The sequence below is a fragment of the Rhinopithecus roxellana genome, chromosome 14 (genome assembly GCF_007565055.1).
Source record: "Rhinopithecus roxellana isolate Shanxi Qingling chromosome 14, ASM756505v1, whole genome shotgun sequence".
Lineage (NCBI taxonomy): Eukaryota > Metazoa > Chordata > Mammalia > Primates > Cercopithecidae > Rhinopithecus > Rhinopithecus roxellana.
The window spans coordinates 114,538,417-114,566,307 of NC_044562.1; the positions used below are offsets into that span (position 1 = coordinate 114,538,417).

General features: G+C 36.8%; 1 protein-coding gene across 2 annotated transcripts in view; it reads left to right on the forward strand.

Annotated features, from left to right (window-relative positions):
- Window positions 1-27,891, forward strand: part of MBD5 (methyl-CpG binding domain protein 5) — a 548,850-nt gene that overhangs the window by 184,169 nt on the left and 336,790 nt on the right. For both annotated transcript variants that reach the window (XM_030917008.1, XM_030917009.1), the window contains one exon: window positions 26,390-26,483. The gene's annotated coding sequence lies outside the window, so the exon portion shown is untranslated. The remainder of the gene's footprint in view (window positions 1-26,389; window positions 26,484-27,891) is intronic.

Here is a 27,891-nt window from a genome sequence, read left to right on the forward strand (position 1 = left end):
GATATACATTTCTGTTTCTATTAAAACTTTAGATAAGAATTTAGTCATATACTACATAAAATGTTGCTTCACTTGGGAGTTATTTATAGTATATAATTTTATATTGCAAACAACTCTTTTACAATATACAAAAATTCCACTTTATTCTTTTTTCCTAAATGGTTACTGCTTAATACATTGTATTTCTTTTCCAGATTTTTTCATTTTTAGAAAGAAAATATCTTTTTTTTTTTTTTAAGGTAAATCTCCCTTCCTTCTCAGTTCCTGCTACCTCTCTCTTTTCACCACCTCACCTCTCCCCAAAAACCCACTCCCACACTTTAAAAGTAACTCTGGCAATCACCGAAACCTACAGAATAACGACATAGGCACCCTGACAAATTCTGGGGCACTACTCTGCAGTAGCAATATACCAATGCCTGACGACTATGCTGTGAAAATATAACTCAGAGGAAGCAAATGTATGCGTAATTGACCCAAATAATATGATTTTATAGCATAGCACAGTTTAAGGAGAAATGTCATTTCTCCATTTTCTTGCACATACTGCTTTTCACCTTTTCTTCTCTGTACTCTCTGCAAAAAGTAATCACAACCAGGAGTCAGTTTCACAGCTACAAATATTAGTCCTGGTACCAATATATAGTTTACATACACTTAACTTTTTCACTGATGCATTTATCTTTCAAGAAATTACTAGTCTTTAATAAACCCACATCAGTGGGCAGTATGTGACCACAAACACCCCTATCTTTGGCTTAACCATCCAGTCTGTTTTAGCCATCCATTCAGCTGTGAGCTGTAATCCAGAGTGGGACATTGAGCAAAGTGAAGATCCAGAAATAACCCATTGGACTTAGCATCTCATTGACCAAAGAAGCTCTGGCTTTATGGTGATGCTGGGATCTGGACCTGAGCCCTCCTGGTCAGCATCTATTACCTGACCCAAAGGAACACAAATGCTGTCGAACAATTCAAAAGAAGGAGGCCCTAAGATTCAAGGCAGAGGACTGTTAATAGGGACCAAGAAAGACTTTAAAGCTAAGGAAAAATTTAAAGCTTAATAAGAAGAATCTTACTTAGATTGAGGAAGTATTATCCACACAGAGAAAGTATTTGTGGATCCTACAAATGACTTTAATCCATACTTGTTTTTTTTCTTAATAGTATCTTCCTTCACGTTGCAGTAGGAGTGTAGCCATTTACTAGGGGAACAGACAGGCTGATTATTTGGGACAATGTTTCACATCTTTGACTCTTGTTCTGGTGGATGTTTGTTCTTCCTATAATTTGGATCATACCAGGAACTGTAAGGAGTATTTCTTGAATGAGTTAGAGCATAGACTGATATTATTATTCTTTGAATTTTTCTGTGTTTTCTAGTATCCTGATACCAGGCTCTTATTTTGTTAGCATTTTGAATTGAGAAGTTACAAACTACACTACTGTAACAATACTTTGCTATTGTTAGTATATTTTCAGCGAGTTTGCCAAAATTTCACCACCATTTAGGGCTAAATTTACTTTGTCGGAACTATCACTGTGGTAATTATGGATGCCTAATGGTTTTGCTAATGTAATAAGTGACGTGAGTGGTCTGCTCATATGGTTTGAAATCCCTTGCCATTTTGTGCACATCTGCCTTCCAAAGGCCAGCTCCTGTAAGCTACTAGTCTTACAAGCCTAAGCCGTAAGACTGCCTTTGAGCTACTAGAAGCCACTAGGGAAAGACCTTAAGCAGTGATTGGCAGGTTTCAGCATACAAGCACACTAACTTCTTTGGCCCTTACTTAATCAATTCTAAGGCATGTGCCTATACTATTTGTCAGAGTTTCCTCTCCAGGATTAAGCTTCAGTTGGCCCCTGTGATTGCTATCTTAATATATTAGCTGCCTTCCCTTCTGTTATCATGTTCCCCACTCCCCTGTCCGTTTACTGAGACCCTCCCAAATAACTTATCTTCACTCATGCCTTGTCTCAGAGTCAGCTTCTGGAGGAACTCCAACTAAGACAACTACCTAATTAACCCAACGATTAGAATCATTCACATTTAGGCTGATGTTAATTTATTTTACACTGTTACGATAAATTGTTTAGAAAAAAATTGACAATTTTTCTAAATTGCTATAAGGGTGATCTGTTTGAATTTATTTGAGATGTAAAATATTTAGGATGACATCTCTTTTCATTTTTTTTGTGACACAACATTGTTAAAATTGCTGGCTATCAAATACTAGTAAAAATTAGTAATAGTGTGTGAGTAAAAGGGTGTTACATGGTCACTCTTATTACCATTCTAAACATAATTTTAAGTAAAATCAATGTAAGTAATAAAGTCTTAACACTGATAGAAGTAATGAAAAATACATTCTAACAAACAAAAAAGAATATAATTCTAACAAAAAATGTATATAGATCTATAGTCTAAACTAAAATGAACCTTAATACCTCTAAAATGCTCAAATATAAATGTTTAGGGGCACCTAAAAATGCCAAAGAACTGAAAACAATAAAAAATGGTAAAGAAATAAGATCCTAAGACACTAAAAACTAAACTAATATTCAGAGAACTTAATGTACCAAATAAACTAATAAAATATTTAACAGCCACGTTGATACTAAAAGTAAGATGTAATAAAATGCTCAAATGAAAGTATTAAGACAATCCGCTTTATATCTCCACCCATCTTATCTGTCTTGGCCTGCTTTTCCTCAAACCACCAGCATGTTAAGATAATTCAGTATACTTTTCTTGTTCTTTTGCTTAATTTGACCAGTTTTGTTTATATCACAAGTTGAGAAACTGCCACGTATTTTTCTAAATGTTTTGATTTTTAAAAAATGTTCTTTTATACTTCAAATAACTCCAAAGACATTATAGTATAATGAATAGGATCATAGGTCTTAGAGCCTAAGCATGGACCTTAGGCCCATTCCTGGGTCCAATCCTGGCTCTGACACTTTCTTGCTAAGTGACCCAAAGCACTTTACTTCTTCTCTTAGCTTTGATTTCCATCTGTTAATTTGGGGATGATCAGAGCTTACTATCCATAAAGTGGCTTTGAGAATTAAATAACTTTTTTTTTTTTTCCCAAGACAGAGTTTCGCTCTTGTTGCCCAGGCTGGAGTTCAATGGCGTGATCTTGACTCACTGCAACCTCCGCTTCCCGGTTCAAGTGATTCTCCTACCTCAGCCTAGCAAGTAGCTGGGATTACGGGCATGTGCCGCCATGCCTGGCTAATTTTGTATTTTTAGTAGAAATGGTGTTTCTCCATGTTAGTCAGGCTTGTCTGGAACTCCCCAGCTCAGGTGATCCGTCTGCCTCAGCCTCCCAAAGTGCTGGGATTACAGGCGTGAGCCACCATGCCCAGCCGAGAATTAAATAACTTAAGTGTACAATATTTAGAATAGTGCTTGGTATGTATGAATGTTCAATAAATGTTCAGTTTTTTTCATGTAGAAACAATGTATTATGGGTGAAATTAGAATTTATAAAATTGAGTTGAGATAAAAACTGAGATAAAAAGTGGTTGACATATATAACCACTTTTATATAATGATTAGTATAGGGAAAATGCATTCTAATTACCAGACTACTGACTTCAAAAATGAGTGTTTGAAACACAACTCATTTGTAAAATACTACATTTTTTACTAATTTTTTCATATAGTGTTTACTATTTTTCTAGTAAGGCAAAGGGAAAGTGAATGGTATGCCTTCTGTGTGCAAATCAGCACTTTTATGTCATTGCATGTAGTCCACAAACAGTCCTACTAGGTAGCTAGGAAGAACTTCATTTAAAAGGAGGAAATTGAAATTTTAGAAAGGTCCAGGGATTTACTTAGATAGTAGCCCTGTTGTAATGTAGCCTCTTTAACTCCAAGCTCAAAGCTTCTGCTACTGTCTTCTGTTATTAACAGGAGAGAGGTTTGATACATGTAACAACTGTTATGCTATAGGCACCAACCATTCTGGCATCATAGTGGATGCCAGAACACTGGAGGATCCCTGCTGTACCAGGTGTTAACCTTAGGGAATATGGAGGTGTGTTGGTGGGGGTAGGGTCCATAGAGAAGGGGACATTTGGAGAGCTTGGAGCAGTGGCCATTTTCCAACCAATATTTAAGTATTATATTATTTATTATTTTAACAACTAGTACAGCCATACTGTTCTTTCTGACCAAACATTAGCCATATCAAAATTTTGATATAACTAGTGTTATAATTAAGTATAAGAAAAAATTTAAAGACCACATTAATTTTGTTTAAAGACCACAATAATTTTGTTATTTCTACGAGATGTTTTTAGGACCAGGCACAATTGAGAATTTCTTCCTTGTTATTCTTGCTAAACCCTAAGTACATAAATATTTGGTCCTGTTTCACTTACATTGGTTGATTAATCACTGGTTGTTTCAGTTCATTTCCTGTTGCCATAGCAAGAATACCTGAGACTGGGTAATTGATAAGAAAAGATAAATATTTCTTACAGTTCTGAAGGCTTGGAAGTCTAAGACTGAGCAGCCAGCATCTGGTGAGGGCCTTCTTGCCTTTATTATTTTCAGCCATTTTTTAAAAACATTATGAACTTGCAGTAATTTAGAGGAAGAAGCTTACATATTAATATACTCTGTCCAAAATATTTCTTAATCTATTATAAATATCATAAAGGACTTTATTGTTTACTTGTTTTCCAAATGTGAATTTGTTCTCATTTATAACTTTCCTCTTGTTACATATTCTTTATCATCAAAGAAGAATAAAACATTGTTACCTAACAATCTACATACTATCTGCTCAAATTTGCTAAAAGATCCAATGTCTCTATTTTGTAATCTGGAAGCACCACAAATCACTGATTGTATTTGTTCCTCATTTATCTTTTTTATGTGGTAGAAAATTTATTTGAGTTACAGATGTTAGACAGTGAATATATTTTTCTTCATTTATATTGTAATATTACATAGAATGTAATTCATTTCATTCTAATGCTTTTAGCCTGAACCATATGAAATTACCAATATTCGACATTTTTACCAATAAAAAGGACAATTTCACCAATTCAATCCAATATAGAAGCATATATTGCCAAAAATATTGAGTACTTTTGAGGTAATCTTTTTATTATTTTCTGCGTTTATGAAGTGAATGCTTAATTTTTGTTTCAGTTACTAATGGTTAGTTGTTCTCTGTTGCAACTAGCCAATGAATAGAGATTTTTAGATATTTTATATTTTATTTTTCCTGAAAATCATACTAAGATTAATTTACATGTATTGATTTGCAGTCTTCTGCGCCAATTTAAGATTCTATGTAACATATTTTTATATAGGGCATATTTTATTATAAATATCTATGTCTATATCTGCAAAAATATCTACAGCTGTATTCTTAGTGCCATAAAATCACATGAAAATCATAGCATAATAAAGGCCAGCAACATAGGGAACATTTAATATTTGATTAGTTCTAAGTAGCATTTGAGGCTATGTGTGAGAGGCAGTATTAAGCCTTAAATCACTCATATGGAGCAAAATGGCTGATAATATTTTGGTTTAAACGTTTGAATAGTTATTTTTCTGCATCGTCATTTCGGTTCATTATAAACAGAGAAGATTCAGCAAGTTTCTGGAAATACTTAACATACTTCACATTTTATTTTATGGCTTTTGAATTGTCACTTATGAAATCTAAAATTATGTTCCATTTATTTTTTTGTGTACCTTAAAAAACTTGACAGGACAATTCTCTAAATGTTAAAAAAAAAAATCTGATAAACAAGAATGACTTAGAAGTTCTTTATGGTTGCACTTGCTCATATTCAGATTTTATTTTTTGATTCACGGATTATCACCAAGTCAATAACGGCCCCATCTTTATTTACTCCTCTACATAATTTGTATAATCCAGACATCTTTTTTTGCTTATACGGGTTTTATTTTCATGTCAGTGTGTTATTTTCCCTGTCTAAACTCTTCATTATTTGTCAGATTGGCATAATATTGTGCTGCTCTGGGTAGGATTTGAAATATTATTCTCTTCTGGTAAAAGATATCTGTTTCTAGACATGATAAAAATCAGGCATTACTGCTGGCTTACAGAATTGCTTACATAAAATGGTTTCTTTTACTGTTACGAGTGCCTGCACCAAAAATCTGCAGAAACTCAGAGCCTAGCGTTTCTCCCCGGTGCTGGCTGTTTTGATGCTGTAGTCACATTAACTTACCTAGTTTTCCTACATCACTGAGTATGATATGATACTCCTGTTCTTCTGTGTATTTGCATTTTCTCTGCCTCTCATTTAATTCTTTAAGTATTTTCACATGAGAGTACTTCTCCACCTCCTTGCACAGAGTTCTAACACCTCTCCCTGCTATGTTTATGTGTGTGTGTGTGCCTACTGAAAATTGTTGGAATTATTTGTGCCTGTTGGAATTTGTTTTAGTTATGACAGAAATTTTCGTTTAGCTTTGTTTTCTTCTGTATTTCTTTATTTTATAACTTCTTAATTTATTCCTAAGATGTAGCTACTTATTGCATTTTTTTTTTCTTTTGTCAATTATGCTGGCTGAAGTGTTTTCCCTTGAGGATTTATTAATGAGGATTCTTTATTTGGGGGTTTTGTTTCTGTTTTTTTGATAATTTTTAAAGTCACATAGGCTGAAGTACGCATCATCTAAAAGATGATGCTTTACATTCTCAATGTCATAAATACTGGACAGAGATTGTTTATATAAAGTCTTATAACAAATTTGATCTTTGCATATAAGCAGTTTATTTGCTAATTTTAATCATCTGTAGCTGCATTTTGATGCTACTCCTTTAAAACATATCTACAGGAAAAGAATTTTTAGTCTTTATGTCCATTAAATGGTATTTATTTAAAAATTTTTTCTATAAATTAATTCAAATATATCTGCCCCCTAATTCATTCCCCTCAAATTAGTCTTAATTATCAAATACTGATTCATGAATCTACCATATCTTATTGTTTAAACTTATATGATTTCCTTTTGTTTTTATACAGAGAATGTCTTCTAAGAAGATTTTAAGTTCTGATTCAATATTTTCTGCTTTAGCTCCTACAACACCCTAGTGATTTGTTCTGTTGAACATACTGGAGTTACTGTTAGACCTATTCATTTCTTTGCTACTACCATATAAATGAAGGATTGTGGTCTACATTCTAGATTTTTCTTTAAACATTGAAGAAGATTTATGATAGCTTAATGAAATGTATCTTTATAGTAGTGTTTTTCTTGGAATGGTAGTGTGTTACATGTCCAATGCACAAAAATGTTATCATTGTACCATTAAAATACTAGAAAATATGTGAACGTCCTTTAGGATCTCCTAATTTTTGTTGATAAAGACAACAGCGCATCCCTCCGTCCTCTTCCCACTCCAGAGTCAGGGACCCATTTTCTATTTTATCATCGATAGGAACATCATTTTTTTGTTGAGCCAAATCCCAAAACTTTTGCTGTTTTTTATCTGGTGATTTGTTTGTTTGCTTGCTTTATTTTGTTTGTAATGGTGGCCCACCACCAATTTATTATATTTTGTTTGTTTTCGCTTTGGGGTTAGTTAAATATGTTAGGTAATGGACTGCTGACTGATAAAACTAATGCCTGTATTTTACCGTATTGCTTAAGTCTTTTTATATATATATATATACTTTAAGTTCTAGGGTACATGTGCACAACATGCAGGTTTGTTACATATGTATGCATGTGCCATGTTGGTGTGCTGCACCCATTAACTCGTCATTTACATTAGGTATATCTCCTAATGCTATCCCTCCCCTCTCCCCCTCCCCACAATAGGCCCCAGTGTGTGATGTTCCCCTTCCTGTGTCCAAGTGATCTCATTGTTCAATTCCCACCTATGAGTGAGAACATGCGGTGTTTGGTTTTCTGTTCTTGCGATAGTTTGCTGAGAATGATGGTTTCCAGCTGCATCCATGTCCCTACAAGGGACACGAACTCATCCCTTTTTATGGCTGCATAGTATCCCATGGTGTATATGTGCCACATTTTCTTAATCCAGTCTGTCACTGATGGATATTTGGGTTGATTCCAAGTCTTTGCTATTGTGAATAGTGCCACAATAAACATACGTGTGCATGTGTCTTTATAGCAGCATGATGTATAATCCTTTGGGTATGTCCCCAGTAATGGGATGGCTGGGTCAAATGGTATTTCTAGTTCTAGATCCTTGAGGAATCACCACACTGTCTTCCACAATGGTTGAACTAGTTTAAGTCCCATCAACAGTGTAAAAGTGTTCCTATTTCTCCACATCCTCTCCAGCACCTGTTGTTTCCTGACTTTTTAATGATTGCCATTCTAACTGGTGTGAGATGGTATCTCATTGTGGTTTTGATTTGCCTTTCTCTGATGGCCAGTGATGATGAGCATTTTTTCATGTGTCTGTTGGCTATATAAATGTCTTCTTTTGAGAAGTGTCAGTTCATATCCTTTGCCCACTTTTTGATGGGGTTGTTTGTTTTTTTCTTGTAAATTTGTTTGAGTTCTTTGTAGGTTCTGGATGTTAGCCTTTTGTCAGATGAGTAGATTGCAAAACTTTTCTCCCATTCTGTAGGTTGCCTGTTCACTCTGATGGTAGTTTCTTTTGCTGTGCAGAAGCTCTTTAGTTTAATTAGATCCTATTTTTCAATTTTGGCTTTTGCAGCCATTGCTATTGGTGTTTTAGACATGAAGTCCTTGCCCATGCCTATGTCCTGAATGGTATTGCCTAGGTTTTCTTCTAAGGTTTTTATGGTTTTAGGTCTAACATTTAAGTCTCTAATCCATCTTGAATTAATTTTCGTATAAGGAGTAAGGAAAGGATCCAGTTTCAGCTTTCTACTTAATGGCTAGCCAATTTTTCCAGCACCATTTATTAAATAGGGAATCCTTTCCCCATTTCTTGTTTTTGTCAGGTTTGTCAAAGATCAGATGGCTGTAGATGTGTGGTATTATTTCTGAGGGCTCTGTTCCGTTCCATTGGTCGATATCTCTGTTTTGTACTATGCTGTTTTGGTTACTGTAACCTTGTAGCATAGTTTGAAGTCAGGGAGCATGATGCCTCCAGCTTTGTTCTTTTGGCTTAGGATTGTCTTGCCAATGCAGGCTCTTTTTTGGTTCCATATGAACTTTAAAGCAGTTTGTTCCAATTCTGTGAAGAAAGTCATTGGTAGCTTAATGGGTATGGTATTGAATCTATAAGTTACCTTGGGCAGTATGGCCATTTTCACAGTATTGATTCTTCCTATCCATGAGCATGATATGTTCTTCCATTTATTTGTGTCCTCTTTTATTTCACTGAGCAGTGGTTTGTAGTTCTCCTTGAAGAGTTTCTTCACATCCCTTGTAAGTTGGATTCCTAGGGATTTTATTCTCTTTGAAGCAATTGTGAATGGGAGTTCATTCATGATTTGGCTCTCTGTTTGTCTGTTATTGGTGCATAAGAATACTTGTGATTTTTGCACATTGATTTTGTATCCTGAGATTTTGCTGCAGTTGCTTATCAGCTTAAGGAGATTTGGGGCTGAGATGATGGGTTTTTCTAAATATACAATCATGTCGGTACAAGGAGGAGCTGGTACCATTCCTTCTGAAACTATTCCAATCAATAGAAAAAGAGGGAACCCTCCCTAACTCATTTTACGAGACCAACATCATCCTGATACCAAAGCTTGGCAGAGACACAACAAAAAAAGAGAATTTGAGACCAATATCCCTGACGAACATTGATGCAAAAATCCTCAATAAAATACTGGCAAACCGAATCCAGCAGCACATCAAAAAGCTTATCCACCTTGAGCAAGTGGGCTTCATGCCTGGAATACAAGGCTGGTTCAACATACACAAATCAATAAACATAATCCAGCGTATAAACAGAACCAAAGACAAAAACCACATGATTATCTCAATAGATCCAGAAAAGGCCTTTGAAAAAATTCAACAGCCCTTCATGCTAAAAACTCTCAATAAATTTGGTATTGATGGCACGTATGTCAAAATAATAAGAGCTATTTATGACAAACCCACAGCGAATATTATACTGAATGGGCAAAAACTGGAAGCATTCCCTTTGAAAACTGGCATAAGACAGGGATGCCCTCTGTCACCACTTCTATTCAACATAGTGTTGGAAGTTCTGGCTAGGGCAATCAGGCAAGAGAAAGAAAAAAAGGGTATTCAGTTAGGAAAAGAAGAAGTCAAATTGTCCCTGTTTGCTTTAGACCTTTTTAAAAATCATGTTACCCTATTAAGTACTTATTGGTTTCTTTTGGCTGCATCCAAAAGGGGGCAGATTAAACACCAAATTAAACACCAAAGTTAAACACAACTTTTGTGTTTAATTTGTGAAAGTTTGTTTTTTGTTTGCTAGTTTGTTTTTTGTTTGCTAGTTTTTTGTTTGCTCCTACAAGTTCTAGTGATGGCTAATTCATCAAATCATAGAATTGGAAGAGACCTTCAAGGCTACCATGATGCAGAAGCAATTTAAATATGCCCTCTGGTTAAATTCCTTCTTCAATAGCCCTGTTTCTTATCCAGTAATTCCATCCATATTTTTAGGATAAACCTGAACAGTGAAATCAGCAGTAGTTGTCACTGTTGCATTTCTTCCCTTCCCTTCATTTTTCTCCTCTATAGAACTTTCTAGCACTGAAAAATAATTTCTGGCATTCTAGAAATGTAGGCAATTCCTGTTGGTGGTCATAATGAGAAAAAGAGGAATATGATATTTGAGAAAAGTAAACGAAGATGATGTCAGTGGTAGTGATTTTTTAAGGAAGTCATGAAAATGATAAAGTAGGAAAGTAAACCTGGGATTTCAAACTGCACTCCATTGGTACCAGTGAGGAGGGATATACTGCTAGAAATGTGTACTAGCTGGGCATGGTGGCACACATCTGGAGTCCAAGCTACTTGGGAGGCCTAGGTGGAAGGATCATTTGAGCCTAAGAGGTCAAGGCTGTGGTGAGCCACGATTGCACTATTACACTCCAGCCTGGGTGCCAGAGCAAAACCCTGTCTCAAATTAAAAAACAAAAAAGAAGTGTGTCAGAGAGACCACTGAGTAAGGACTCAGTGCAGCAAGAAACAGAACCTGAGAAGATATAAAGAGAAGTTAGTATAAACATACTAGTCATAAATTTCTAAAGGTACCAATATTTGGATGGAAGCAGACAGTAAGGTTGTGTGTGTATATATATATATATATGTATATTCCAAAAGTAAAGTAGCTTCATAAGCATTTCTATGACACTTCCCAGAGGACGTTCTTGAAAGGTACCAGCAAGAATGGAAAAATAAATGGAAATTATCCCTAAAGTTAAAATATGTGAATTGTCATTGATCATATCTTTAGTTTGCTATCCTTCTAAAAATTTTGTTTTAGTGACTGTACGCCTATTGACACAGACTTTCATGTTCACGTGATCTTGATCACCTAATTCTGTTTTTCTTCACAATATATTAGTTTTCTCAACCTTGAGTTCTTGATCCAGAGAGATTTTCAAGAAACCTTATTTTTGAAGTCAGGGAGAAACTATACAGAATTAGAGCTATATGTATTAGAAACTATATAGAATGAGTTAGAAACTATATAAGAATAAGGCTGAGTTCCAGCCTTATTAGATCATTAATGTCAACAAGCCCAATATATTGATAACGTACATGTTCTTGGAACTATATTTGATAAAACATTGTACTTCTTTCTCTCAGAAAAAGCTCTCAAGGTGTTTGCATACAAGTTACACAAAAATCACTCACTGGTCTTCTCCAAGTAATGGATATAATAAAGGTGGGCTCTTAGAACCAGATTGCTTATTTATTCCAGCTGAAGAGATACCCTGTGCAGATCTGATAGACATTCTTAGGAAATGCTTGTGAGGAAAAAAGTAGTGTTTCTTTTTAAATCTCTAATGAAAATATTTCATTTAATGTTAATGCTCTGAATAGCCTGGTTATTAAGAACTTTCACAGATATATTTCATTTCTTTGTACTTTTTTTCAGTGAGCTCACATTCTACTGAAGCTATATTGTCTGGGCAAGTTGCAAGAGGTGTAAACACAAAGTTTAATCTGGTGAACAGGATTTAGAATTACCTTTGGTTCTTTGTTTCTGAAAGTGACCTGTTCATACCCAATAAGGGATTCTTCTTCTCTTTGCAACAAAAGGATAATAGTTGCATTAAAATCATTTTAAAAGTAATTTAAGGCCCACTAAGAGAGTAATCTGGAATAAACCTACTAATAGTCTGAATTAGTACTAAGTAGTGGCTGAAATATGCTCAGGCTAAAATTATTCTCTGAGATAAAAACAGTAAAACCAGTTGATAAAACAAATCTTCTGTGGATTGCATGATTAGAGCTATGGTTATACTGAAGAAATTTGGAATCTTTTAAAAAGCAAATACAAGCTAAAAAGATTTTTAATTATTTGAATATTTGATTCCTGTGGAAATGAAAGATTCTTTGCGGTTTTATTTTATTTTATAACTTCTTTTTTTTTTCAATTTTTTTATTATACTTTAAGTTCTAGGGTACATGTGCATAACGTGCAGGTTTGTTACATATGTATACTTATGTCATGTTGGTGTGCTGCACCCATCAACTCGTCAGCACCCATCAATTCATCATTTATATCATGTATAACTCCCCAATGCAATCCCTCCCTCCTCCCCCCTCCCCATGATAGGCCCGAGTGTGTGATGTTCCCCTTCCCGAGTCCAAGTGATCTCATTGTTCAGTTCCCACCTATGAGTGAGAACATGCGGTGTTTGGTTTTCTGTTCTTGTGATAGTTTGCTAAGAATGATGGTTTCCAGCTGCATCCATGTCCCTACCAAGGACGCAAACTCATCCTTTTTTATGGCTGCATAATATTCCATGGTGTATATGTGCCACATTTTCTTAATCCAGTCTGTCCCAAATGGACATTTGGGTTGATTCCAAGTCTTTGCTATTGTGAATAGTGCCGCAATAAACATACGTGTGCATGTGTCTTTGTAGTAGAATAATTTATAATCCTTTGGGTATATCCCCAGTATTGGGATGGCTGGGTCATATGGTACATTTAGTTCTAGATCCTTGAGGAATTGCCATACTGTTTTCCATAATGGTTGAACTAGTTTACAATCTCACCAACAGTGTAAAAGTGTTCCTATTTCTCCACATCCTCTCCAACAACTGTTGTTTCCTGACTTCTTAATGATTGCTATTCTAACTGGTATGAGATGGTATCTCATTCTGGTTTTGATTTGCATTTCTCTGATGGCGAGTGATGATGAGCATTTTTTCATGTGTCTGTTGGCTGTGTGAAGTGTCTTCTTTTGAGAAATGTCTGTTCATATCCTTTCCCCACTTTTTGATGGGGTTGTTTGTTTTTTTCTTGTATATTTGTTTGAGTTCTTTGTAGATATTAGCCCTTTGTCAGATGAGTAGATTGCAAAAGTTTTCTCCCATTCTGTAGGTTGCCTGTTCACTCTGATGGTAGTTTCTTTTGCTGTGCAGAAGCTCTTTAGTTTAATTAGATCCCATTTGTCAATTTTGACTTTTGCTGCCGTTGCTTTTGGTGTTTTAGACATGAAGTCCTTGCCCATGCCTATGTCCTGAATGGTACTACCTAGATTTTCTTCTAGGGTTTTTATGGTATTAGGTCTAACATTTAAGTCTCTAATCCATCTTGAATTAATCTTCGTATAAGGGGTAAGGAAAAGATCCAGTTTCAGCTTTCTACTTATGGCTAGCCAATTTTCCCAGCACCATTTATTAAATAGGGAATCCGTTCCCCATTTCTTGTTTCTCTCAGGTTTGTCAAAGATCAGATGGCTGTAGATGTGTGGTATTATTTCTGAGGACTCTGTTCTGTTCCATTGGTCTATATCTCTGTTTTGGTACCAGTACCATGCTGTTTTGGTTACTGTAGCCTTGTAGTATAGTTTGAAGTCAGGTAGCGTGACGCCTCCAGCTTTGTCCTTTTGACGTAGGATTGTCTTGGCAATGCGGGCTCTTTTTTGGTTCCATATGAACTTTAAAGCAGTTTTTTCCAATTCTGTGAAGAAAGTCATTGGTAGCTTGATGGGGATGGCATTGAATCTATAAAAAACCTTGGGCAGTATGGCCATTTTCATTGACATAGTTGGTTTTTTGGAAAGATCAACAAAATTGACAGACTGCTAGCAAGACTAATAAAGAAGAAAAGAGAGAGGAATCAAATAGATGCAATAAAAAATGATAAAGGGGATATCACCACCGACCCCACAGAAATACAAACAACCATCAGAGAATACTATAAACGCCTCTACACAAATCAACTAGAAAATCTAGAAGAAATGGATAATTTCCTGGACACTTACACTCTCCCAAGACTAAACCAGGAAGAAGTTGAATCCCTGAATAGACCAATAGCAGGCTCTGAAATTGAGGCAATAATTAATAGCCTACCCACCAAAAAAAGTCCAGGACCAGATGGATTCACAGCTGAATTCTACCAGAGGTACAAGGTGGAGCTGGTACCATTCCTTCTGAAACTATTCCAATCAATAGAAAAAGAGGGAATCCTCCCTAACTCATTTTATGAGGCCAACATCATCTCTGGCAGAGACACAACAAAAAAAGAGAATTTTAGACCAATATCCCTGATGAACATCGATGCAAAAATCCTCAATAAAATACTGGCAAACCGGATTCAGCAGCACATCAAAAAGCTTATTCACCATGATCAAGTGGGTTTCATCCCTGGGATGCAAGGCTGGTTCAACATTCGCAAATCAATAAATGTAATCCAGCATATAAACAGAACCAAAGACAAGAACCACATGATTATCTCAATAGATGCAGAAAAGGCTTTTGACAAAATTCAACAGCCCTTCATGCTAAAAACGCTCAATAAATTCGGTATTGATGGAACGTACCTCAAAATAATAAGAGCTATTTATGACAAACCCACAGCTAATATCATACTGAATGGGCAAAAACTGGAAAAATTCCCTTTGAAAACTGGCACAAGACAGGGATGCCCTCTCTCACCACTCCTATTCAACATAGTGTTGGAAGTTCTGGCTAGGGCAATCAGGCAAGAGAAAGAAATCAAGGGTATCCAGTTAGGAAAAGAAGAAGTCAAATTGTCCCTGTTTGCAGATGACATGATTGTATATTTAGAAAACCCCATCGTCTCAGCCCAAAATCTCCTTAAGCTGATAAGCAACTTCAGCAAAGTCTCAGGATACAAAATTAATGTGCAAAAATCACAAGCATTCTTATACACCAGTAACAGACAAGCAGAGAGCCAAATCAGGAATGAACTTCCATTCACAATTGCTTCAAAGAGAATAAAATACCTAGGAATCCAACTTACAAGGGATGTAAAGGACCTCTTCAAGGAGAACTACAAACCACTGCTCAGTGAAATAAAAGAGGACACAAACAAATGGAAAAACATACCATGCTCATGGATAGGAAGAATCTATTTTATAACTTCTTGCTATGATTGATTCCCATTCAACCATGTATGATATTTGTGAATTAGAATTTTTTTTAAAAGTCACCTATCAGATCAGAACGACTGGGATCTTGAAGGCTATGAGAAAGTTGCATAATACTAATACTATGAAAACAATCACTTACAAAAGTTTATGATTTGATATAATCCAATAGCTCAGGGAAGTAGAAAGCATATTTTCTTTCTATATGAATTGCCATGTTTTAAAACTAGAATGAAATTTTATTGGAATGAAATGAAAGAGAAGACATTACGGCTGATTCTCCAGAAACAGAATAGATCGTTAGAGACTACTATGAACAATTCTACACCAACCAATTAGATAATCTACAAGTGGATAAATGCCTAGACATGCGCAGCCTATGAAGACTGAATATGAAGAAACAGAAAATCTAAACATACCAATGACAAGTAAGGAGATGGAATTAGTAATCAAAATCTCTCATCAAAGAAAAGCCCAGGACCTGATGGCTTAGAGCTAAATTCTATCAAACATTTAAAGTAGAACTAATACCAGTCCTTCTCAAACTCTTCCAAAAAATCAAAAAGGAGATAATATTTTCAAACTCTTTTTATGAGGCCAGCATTACTCTGATACCAAAGCCAGACAAGGACATTACAAAAAAAGAAAATTACAGGCCAGTATCCTTATATATATGTTAGGCAAATATCCTCAACAAAATACTAGCAAACCAAATTCAACAACGCATTAAAAATATCATCCACAATGATCCAGTGTTATTTAACCCTGGGATGCAAGAATAGTTCAAAATACACAAATCAATAAATGTGATACATCACCTTAACAGAGTGAAGGACATATGATCATCTCATATGGATGAAAAAAGTAAAATACTTGACAAAATTCAACATCCTTTCATGATAAAAAACTATCACCAAATTAGGTATAGAAGGAATGTACCTCAACACAATAAAGACTATGTATGACATTCAGCTAACATCATACTGAATGGGAAAAGCTGAAAGCGTTCCCTCTAAGAACCAGAAAAAGACAAACATACCCACTGTTACCTATCCTTCTCATTATAGTACTGGAAGTCCTGGCCAGCACAATTAGCCAAGAGAAGGAAATATAAAGCATCCAGATGGGAAAAGAAGAAGTAAAACTATCGCTGTTTGCTGATAACATGATCTTATGTATAAGAAAACCCTACAGATTCTACCAAAAAACTATTAGGATAAACAAGTACAGTAAAGTTGCAGGATACAAAAAATCAACATACAGAAATCAGTAGCGTTTCTATTCACTAAGTGAACTCCCCAAGAATCAAGAAAATAATTCCATTTACAATAGCTATAAAATATTTAAGAATAAATTTGCCTGGGCACTGTGACTCACACCTATAATCTGAGCACTTTGGGAGGCTGAGGTGGGAGGATCGCTTGACACCAGTAGTTCATGACCAGCCTGGACAGCATAGCAAGACCCCATCTCTACAAAGAATTTTGAAAGTTAGCCAGGTGCAGTGGCACGTTCCTTTAAATCGCAGCTACTCAGGAGGCTGAGGTGTGAGTGATGTCTGTGATGGCCTGTCTGGAACTGCCCTTGCAAAGAATACAGCTGCAGTGGGGGAGGTGCAGCCAAAGCTGGATGCTCTGAGGAGCCTACAGGAACCAGGAACAGCAGTGCCCCACCCTCCTGGGTGCACCTGCAGCCACCCAGCATCCTGGTGGAGACCCATGGTGGGTGGCTGCTTTCTGCAGGCTGGTAATTTGAAGAGCCAAGGAAACCTGAAATGGGTAGCTCCTTCTCGCAGCTGGTAGTCCCAACAGTCTGTATGAGTCTGACTGAGTTCAGAGTTTTTATGGGCTTCAGAAGGGAGGAAGTACATGGTGACTGGTCCATGGGCAGCCATGGCGTGTCTGGAAAAAGCACCGTAAGTTCTCACTCTGGCTGGCGGGCTCCACCTGGAACTGACAGCCTAGCCCCCATGCTTCAGGCTGTCCCTAGTCTGAAGGTGGGGCTTCACCAGGGACCTGCCCCTTTCCACCCAGGAGCCAGCACCTGGCATCCCTGCGCTCTCAGGGGCCTGGGAAGCCCACCCTTCCCCTAGAGGCTCCAAAACACCTGCTCCTGCTGCCTGGCCTCTCCTTGCTCTGGGTGCCTGCTCCCATTTCAGAACAAGGTTGAAGGCAAGCCGAGGCACTGTTGTGACCCAGTCAAGTGTGCACATGCTCGGGGCTGTGCAGACATGCCAACTCCCCCTGCCACCTCAACCCCCTCTGAAACTTTGGGAGGGAGGCCTGGGGTTGGGGAAGGCAGAGGGTGGCTGGGGCAGGCCTGTAAGCACCCCTCCACAGGAATAGCCTAGGTGCCCTGGTTGACAGGATTGATGGCAGCAGGAGGCAGACAGTCTCCTGGGTGGAAAGGGGCAGGTCCCTGGTGAAGCCCCACCTTCAGACTAGGGACAGCCTGAAGCATGGGGGCTAGGCTGTCAGTTCCAGGTGGAGCCCACCAGCCAGAGTGAGAACTTATGGTGCTTTTTCCAGACACGCCATGGCTGCCCATGGACCAGTCACCATGTACTTCCTCCCTTCTGAAGCCCATAAAAACTCTGAACTCAGTCAGACTCATACAGACCGTTGGGACTACCAGCTACGAGAAGGAGCTACCCATTTCAGGTTTCCTTGGCTCTTCAAATTACCAGCCTGCAGAAAGCAGCCACCCCCCATGGGTCTCCTCTCCACTGAGAGCTGGATACTCATTCGGACGACCTGCCTGCAGAAAAGAGCTACGCACTTCAGATCTCCTGAGAGCCGCTCTGTTGCTCAGTGAAGCTCCTCTCTGCCTTGCTCACCCTCCAGTTGTCGGCATACCTCATTCTTGCTGGATGTTGGGACAAGAACTTGGGACCCGCTGAATGGCACGACCGAAAGAGCAGTGACAAACAGGGCTAAAACACGCGCCCCACTCACCACAATGCGGGCGATGAGAAAGAGAGACGAGCTGTGGCCCTTCTGGAAGCCCAGACCAGGGCCAGTGCTGTGACACCCTGTTTGGGGCTCTGTGTATCCTAGCGTCTCCAAGCTTCCAGGCGCCACTGTGTTCCCAGGTGTCTGCGGTGGAAACTGCTTGCGGTATGCCTGGTTCAGCCATCGCCTTGCACGGAGCTGGCACCTGTGCCACTGCCTGGGGCAGCCCACCCTGCTGCAGCCAGCATGCCTGGCTGTACGCAGCAGTCGGACCCCACGCTTGCTCATACACCCGTTGCCACTCCGTGCCAGGCTCACCCTTGGCAAGTGTGGGATCTGGGCCGGTATCATGAGCTGAACTCAATCTGCATGTGCAAGTGGGTAGAATGAGGCCAGTGGGCCTGAGCAAAATTCAGCAAAAGGCGCCACTAGCCACAGAGGTTTCTGGCTGGCAAAGTGACGTCCCGAGGATCCCATGATAGGAGGTTTGCTTGTGCCCAGCAGTAAAGAGGCTACAGTGAGCTATGATCCTGCTCCTGCACTCCAGCTTAGGTGACAAAGCAAGACTCTGTCTCATAAATAAATAAATAAATCTAACTACACAGGTACACTGAAAACTAAAACATTGATGAAAGAAATTGAAGAAGACATAAATAAATGGAAAGATATCCCATGTTTATGCATTGAAGAAACTAATATTCTTAAAATGCTCCTATTACCCAAAATTATCTACAGATTCAATGCAAGCCATATCAAAATTCCAACATCAGTTTTCATAGAAATAGATTAAGAAATCCTAAAATTTATATGGAGCCACAACAAAAACTTGCATAGCCAAAGCAATCATGAGCAGAAGAATCAAAGCTGGAGGCATCACACTGCCTGAATTCAAATTGTACTACAAACCTATAGTAATTAAAAATACTGTAGTACTGGGAAAAAAATTAAAATGAAAATGAACACATCCCCAATGGACTGGAATAGAGAGCTTAGAAATGAGTCCAAGCATGTATGGTCAATTGATTTATGACAAAGATGTCAACAATAAGCAATGGCAAAGGATGGTCTCTTGAATAAATGATGTTGGGGAAAGCTGGATATTCACATATAGAAGAATGAAATTGGACCCTTATCTCACTCCATAAGCAAAAGTCAACTCAAAATGCATTAAAGACTTAAATGTTAAGACCAGAAACTGTAAAACTATTAGAAGAAAACTTAGGGGGAAAACTGCAAAATTGGTGTGGGTATTGATTTTTAGGACTTAGACCCCAAAACTGCAGGCAACAAAAACAAAAATAGATAAAGGGATTATATCAAATGAAAAAGTTTCTGTACAGCAAAGGAAACAGTGTGCAGAGACAGCCTACAGATTGGGAGAAAATATTTTCAAGTCATACATTGGATAAGGGGTTAATGTCTAAAATATATAATAAGCTCCAACACCTGAATAGCAAAAAATTTAAGAAAAAAAAAACATTAAAAATGAGTAAAGGACCTGAATATACATTTCTCAAAAAAAGACATACAAAAGTCCAACTGATGTATGAAAAACTTCTCAACATTGCTAATCATTCAGGAAATACAAATTAAATCTGCAATGATATATAATTTCACACCTCTCAGAATGACCATTACCAAAAAAAAAAAAAAAAATACAAAAGATAACAAATGTTGACAACGATATAAAGAAAAGGAAATCTTTGTACACTGTTGGTGGAAATGTACACGTGTAGAAAACTATGTGAAGCTTCCTCGAAAAACTAAAAATAGGATTATCTTATGATTCAGCAATCCCATTTGTGGATATTCACCCAAAACATTTTAAATTGGTTTGTTTTAAGAGATGTCTGCACTTCCATGTTCTCTGCAGAACTGTTCACAATAGCCAAGTTACAGAATCAAACTAAGATGATGAATGGATAAAGAAAAAGTAGAGTATGGTAAAATTCAAAATTGCTAAGAGAGTAAATTTCAAATATTCTCACCACAAAGAATATTAAATATTTGAGGGGCACATGTTTACTGGCTTCATTTAGTTTTTTTGCATTGTAATCATAAATCATAACTTCACTTTGTATTTTATAAATATATGTAGCTATTGTGAAAATACAATGAAACATTGAGATTGCAGTCACAGTTTAAGAAGGTATAATTTTTTGTAAGAGAATTGAAAATGTTTTAAAACCACAAATTTATATCTCAATATTGAACCATACTTAATGATCTTAATGTGATTAGGCACATAGAATATTACATTTAGAAGCAAGACCAAGGTTTTAAGAAAACTCTTTGTATCATAGAGACCTTATTATTTAGATTGCACAGGAATAATAGAATGTATGCAGAGCTAAGTGGAGCTTAGTAATCATCTTTTTTGTGAGGAAGAAGAAAAGTTGGAAGTGGAGCACCATGGCCTTCTGTTTGCAGATGGAAAACCTGACAAAAGATATCTTCATATTAATTTCTGAGGCTTCCAGAGTTATTGGAGATTTTAGGTTACTGGATGGGGCCTTCAGGAAATACCATAGTTAATTGTAGACTGCTGGAGTTTGAAATCCAGTTCTTCCAGTTATTAGCTATGGAATCTTGGATAAGTTACGTCATCTATGTTCCTCACTTTCTTTATCTGTAAAATACAGATGACAATAGCACTTCTTTATTTTCTACTTTTTAAGAACATAAGCACTTCTTAGGATTGTTGTGAGAATTAACTATACTACTTATAATTTAGAACCCAGTAAATGTTAGCTATTATTTACTATATTTAAAAGCAAGAAATAAGTTTTAGTAATTTACATGACAAATGTTAGTGATACTTAACAATGCCTATTATCTGGAAACTTGTATTTTTAATCATTAGAGATTAATATGATTGAATTATTTTGTGATATAGACTATTTGTGATTTACAGAGCTATTGGTTGTTATTAAAATATGTTGGAAAAGATAAACTGCAATGATAAACTGTTGATTGATTTGAATTTGTAGAAAATCTGAAATCTTTAACATTACGTGCATGTAAAAAGAATACTTTATTAAGAGTACTTCAAACTAGGTAAGGAAGATAAGAGCTAAAGTATAGTTTTCTTTTTGGTTTAGTAGTTTTTAAGGTCTCCATCCTTGTTATGTATAACAAAGACTCAGATAATTACCTCTGTTTATTAGAGTTTTTTTTCAGAAAAAAAAAATCTTAAGTGGTATATGTGTATGAATGTATTTTTATTGCAAAGTATTTGGGGACCTGTTTATAAGAATTGTCTTGCTTTCTTTTATTATTATTATTATTATTATTATTTTTTTTTTGGAGACAGAGTCTTGCTATGTTGCCCAGGCTAGATTGTAGTGGCATGATCTCGGCTCACTGCAATCTCTGCCTCCTGGGTTCAAGAGATCGATTCTCCCCTCTCAGCCTCCTGAGTAGCTGGGATTGTAGGCGCACACACCACACTCGGCTAATTTTTGTATTGTTAGTAGAGACAGGGTTTCACCATGTTGACCAGGCTGTTCTCAAACTCCTGACCTCAGGTGATCCACCTACCTCAGCCTCCCAAAGTGCTGGGATTACAGGCGTGAGCCACTACACCCAGCAACAATTTTCAAAACTAAAACATTAACAGCCTATTTCATGTTATTTTTAGTAGCTCTGTGTGTGTGTGTGTGTGTGTGTGTGTGTGTGTGTGTGTGAGAGAGAGAGAGAGAGAGAGAGAGAGAGACTATTCAAGACTTTCTTTATAAAATTTTTGACTTTGTATTTAAACAGAAAATGAAGCTAGAAGTGCTTCTCCCCAGCCTGCCACCCCCACTAACTTAAGGACAAAAAAAAATTTTTTTAATTCTGAGCCATGAAGGGAATGTTTCTAGTTATATGTGAGGTTTTCAGTAAAATTTTCATTACGGAATATAACATTTCCCTCTTTTTTTGCCACAGTATTTTATTGATTGTCTACCTACACAGTTTACCTAAGAGGATAGCAAAGCTTACAAAAGATATAATCCATAAACATTATTTTAATATGTCTACATTGATTTATTGCTGAAGTCCTATTTACTATATGTTCAAAGTTCCTAAGCCAGTGGATCTCAGGATTATCTTTAACGATTAGAAATATAATCTTAGAAAACTCAAGAAGTATTTACATAAATACTAATAATGAGAGTCTAGCAATAGCATTCATATGGGTGCTTTACATCACAATTCTACATGAAGTGTAGATCTACGTTATAATCAAGATGCCTATAAAAAATAGAGAATCTGCCTCAGCCTACTTCTGAACCAGAACTGTGGGCAAGCACCTGGGGTTCTATATTTTAAAGTACTACTTTGGTCCTTCCTTAAGTGCATTACAGTTAGAGATTCACTCCAGCTACCAATTACATCATGCTTGCATCCTTGTATCTAAGATATTACATGGTCATTGAGGTATGTTTGTGTGTATCATGGAAGCTTTCAAATCATTTTGACATTTAGTATTTGTATTAGAAGTAACTCAGTATTTTTCATAGACATCTGTCAATAGTATTTTTGGAAGTTAATGTCTTATTAGTATGTAGAACCTAAGCTAAATAGTTGCAGTGAAATTGTTTCTCAACTGGAGAAAAAGATATCCTTCCTTCATGCTTTTTAAAAATACCTGAGCCCTGGCCCTACCTCATACTAATTAAATGATAATATGTAAAGAATATGCTGAGTGTGAATATATTTTATTTTATTATTATTATTTTTTTTTTTTGGTGTCCAGAATAACTTGTTGGTTTTATTTTTCATTTTCAACATAAATATCAGCTGCCACTGTGTAACTGAATAACAAACATATTTGAATTCAGGAATTTTTATACTGAAATATTTCTCTGTGAACAAATCCCATCTCTCCAAACAGAAAGCTTTTGCTACTGTTTGTGTGTTCTAAAAGCGAGAAAGCCTTATGTTGTATAATTTTCTGTTGGGTATTTTATGTATCTTTATACTTTTTTGTTCACTCCCCTCTCATTTTTGTATTCCTCAAAATATCTAGGACAGCATTTTTGCATGCTTGTATACATTTAAGAATATAGCATAGTGGTTAAAAACTTGGCTTCTGCAACCAGACTGCTTAAGTTCAAATCTTGGCTCCATAATCTTTAGTGCTATGACCTTTGCGATTCACTCAAACCTCCTGTGCCTTGGATTTCTCACCTGTAAACTGGAAGGTGGATTAACTGTTGGTGGATTAAATGAGTCAGCACATGTAGAGCACTTCAAGTAGTAGCTGTTACGTATCAGACTCTTAGTAAACATTAGCTGTTATTATTTTTAACAAGTACTTATTAAGCACCTGTTACACTGAAACTGTGCTATGGATGCTGGGGATGCCACGATGAACAAGATAGTCATCTTTACTTCTATCATAGAATTTAAAGTTTGGTGAAATATTCAGGCAAACACACGGGTCATTGTAATACGGTATGATAACTGCTATCATAGTGTAGTGTGCGGTGCCACAATTGCCTAATGGAGGACACCTTACCAGAATAAGGGTATCAGGAAAGTTTTTCTGGTCTAAGCAGTGTCTAAGCTGAGATCTGAAGGATAGTGATATAGCTTGTACCCTCCAAATCTCATGTTGAAATTTGATCCCCAGTGTTGAAAGTGGGGTCCAGTGGGAGGTGTTTGGGTTATGGAGGTGGATCCCTCATGAATGCCTTTGTCATTCTTGTGGGACTGAGTGAGTTCACACTCTTATTCCTGTGAGATCTTGGTGTTAAAAAGAGTCTGCCACCTTCCTCTCACCACTTCTTTTTTTTTTTTTTTAAAGATTCCTTCCTTCTTTTTTTTTAAAGGATTGTTTTTTATTATTTTTTATTTTTTTATTATACTTTAAGTTCTAGAGTACATGTGCACAACGTGCAGGTTTGTTACATATGTATACATGTGCCATGTTGGTGTGCTGCACCCATTAACTCGTCATTTACATTAGATATATCTCCTAATGCTATCCCTCCCCCTCCCCCCACCCCACAAAAGGCCCCAGTGTGTGATGTTCCCCACCCTGTGTCCAAGTGTTCTCATTGTTCAATTCCCACCTGTGAGTGAGAACATGCAGTGTTTGCTTTTTTGTCCTTGTGATACTTTGCTGAGAATGATGGTTTCCAGCTTCATCCATGTCCCTACAAAGGACATGACCTCATCCTTTTTATGGCTGCATAGTATTCCATGGTGTATATATATATATATATATATATATATATATATATATACACACCACATTTTCTTAATCCAGTCTATGATTGATAGACATTTGGGTTGGTTCCAAGTCTTTGCTGTTGTGAATAGTGCTGCAATAAACATACGTGTGCATGTGTCTTTATAGCAGCATGATTTATTTATTTATTTATTTATTTATTTATTTATTTATTTATTTATTTATTTATTTTGAGACAGAGTCTCTCTTTGTCGCCCAGGCTGGAGTGCGGTGGCGCGATCTCGGCTCACTGCAAGCTCCGCCTCCCGGGTTCACGCCATTCTCCTGCCTCAGCCTCCAAGTAGCTGGGACTACAGGCGCCTGCCACCACGCCCGGCTAATTTTTGTATTTTTGGTAGAGACGGGGTTTCACTGTGTTAGCCAGGATGGTCTCGATCTCCTGACCTCGTGATTCGCCCGCCTCTGCCTCCCAAAGTGCTGGGATTACAGGCGTGAGCCACCGCGCCCGGCAAGCAGCATGATTTATAATCCTTTGGGTATATGCCCAGTAATGGGATGGCTGGGTCAAATGGTATTTCTAGTTCTAGATCCTTGAGGAATCGCCATACTGCCTTCCACAGTGGTTGAACTAGTTTACAGTCCCACCAACAGTGTAAAAGCATTTCTATTTCTCCACATCCTCTCCAGCACCTGTTTCCTGACTTTTTAATGATCGCCATTCTAACTGGTGTGAGATGCTATCTCACTGTGGTTTTGATTTGCATTTCTCTCATGGCCAGTGATGATGCGCATTTTTTCATGTGTCTGCTGATATTTTAAAAGCGTTTCAAGTGTTTGAATGTACAGCTGCAACTGAAAAACCGACATCTGCTCTAATGACCAAACAGAGCAACGATATTGCTAATCCAAAAATCATTTATTTTTGGCTTGAGAATCTCCAGTACTCAAAACCACTTACTTGGGAGGATAAGATAGGAGGATCTGTTGAGCTCAGGAGCCTAAGACCAGCCTGAGCAACATAGGGAGACCTTGTCTTAAAACAAAACAAAAACAAAAACTACATACTAAAAGTATGGCACTGTAGCATCCAAATCCTGTTTCCCTAACTGCATTGTCAAGGAATTCACAATCAAGTTCTTTAGGCAAAAAACACTCTCTCTGGATAATCGCATTTGTCTATTAGAGGGAATTTTATTTAAAGGGCTTTTTTTTTTAATGCTAAGTTTAGCAGGTTGGTGTAAAGTACTGATTGGGAAGGTTTAAGTAATAAGAGGAATAGAATTTTGAATTTTGCATGAGGACAGAATACTGAACTAATTGATTTCTATGATTTTGGCTTTTATAAGCAACTCAAGTGCAATTAAGAATATTTTTGTAATAATTTTGTGCAGGGAAACTGTTTTCTAGAATGGGGCTCTGTTCATATAGGACATCAGAATTTATGTATTTTAAATTACATAAAAATTTTGCATAGAAACTAGGTAGCCAGATCAAATTAGTATTATAGAAAGTACTCAACTCTGTGACATGGATCATAACATGTGTTCCACAAAATATTCTGATTCTTCTAAAGGGTAAATCCTAATGTTATTGCTGTTTGTATACATAAAATATGTCCTATAATACCCACATCCCTTTGCCCAGGCTTATTATAGAAAGTCATGAAGAATAATTTCAATTTTTTTATATTTAAAATAAGTGAAGCAATATCTATAATCTCAAACTCATTATATTTTCTTATGCTTCTCTTTTAGATGTACATTGAAGATGTCAGTTTCTACATGTGGGAAGTAGACATTGAAGGCTTTATGGTTTACAGACAAGATCTTTAGAAGTTAAGCACTAAAGGTAAGTAGTAACTATAGCCCCATATATAATTTCATGTAAATGGTTAGGGTTGTCACATTATAATTTGACTGTTAAACTTGTTTACTTTTTATCACTGCCCCTAAGTTACCTCACAACTGCATTCATTCATAGTCAGACACAAATTTTTATTCTGTAATATCATCTTGACAGAATCAGATTTCATTTGTAATAAGCTGTTGATTTTAAAATGATAAATTGTAATGCACAAGTGCAAACCAGCTAAGAATAAAGAATAAAAAAGTCACTTCTGGCCAGGTATGGTGGCTCACGCCTGTAATCCCAGCACTTTGGGAGGCCAAGGCAGTTGGATCATGAGGTCAGGAGATCAAGACCATCCTGGCTAACACGGTGAAACCCCGTCTCTACTAAAAATACAAAAAAATTAGCCAGGCATGACGGCGTGTGCCTGTAGTCCCAGCTACGTGGGAGGCTGAGGCAAGAGAATGGCGTGAAACTGGGAAGCGGAGCTTGCAGTGAGCTGAGATCGTGCCACTGACCTGTAGCCTGGGCGACAGAGCAAGACTCCATCTCAAAAAATAAATAAAAAAGTAACTGCTATCAGACCTGTGAATACAACTCAGTGAATTTAATGTGAAAAAATAATTAAATAGAAAAACTATAATCCATCGCACTGTTTTCTTTTCATGTATTTATTAGTCAGCCGCTTTAACAAGTTAAGAGCTTGTTCTTTATCCACTCCAAAACACTCTGTCATAGTTTCATATACTCATAACATTATAACCCCTGAATACCAAACCCCTTTTCATTTTGTCATGGCTCCTCAAAAATTTCTCTTTACCTGGCATATTCCTTCACATAGCACGTTCTGTTCATGCCTCCCATGACTGCTTACATACTTACACGACTAAGTAAATTTCTGACCACATTTTGTTAAAATCTCAAGTGAGATACAAGTGGAATAGACCTCCAAAAACAATATTTTCATGTTGCTTGCCAAATGGAGACAGTGGAAGCCTGGAGAGTATGTGACCTGTAAATGGGATGTTCCTATTCAGTTCTAGGATCCTTGCTAAATGGAAATGAGATGCTGTAAAAATCAATTCTCAGTAGTTTTTTTAAAGAGCAGAAATAGATCTGAAAAATCCTTATTTTTAAATATCAGCATAAAATATTTTCTTTGAAAAAAAAAGTCTACTTTTGCTACTACGTAAACCAAGTAAAACAGTTTACAGACCCTAGTGCAGGAGTGTTTTTTCTTTTTCCTATTTTTCTTTATTATTTTAGAGTGCAAGTATTTAGAGTCTATTTTTTCTCCTTAATTTGTGATTAACTGTTTAATGATTTTTGCCAGTTTCTATGATGAATATTATTGTCAGAAATGACTTCTCTTGAAAACGTAAGTGATATTACTTATTTCTAATTCATT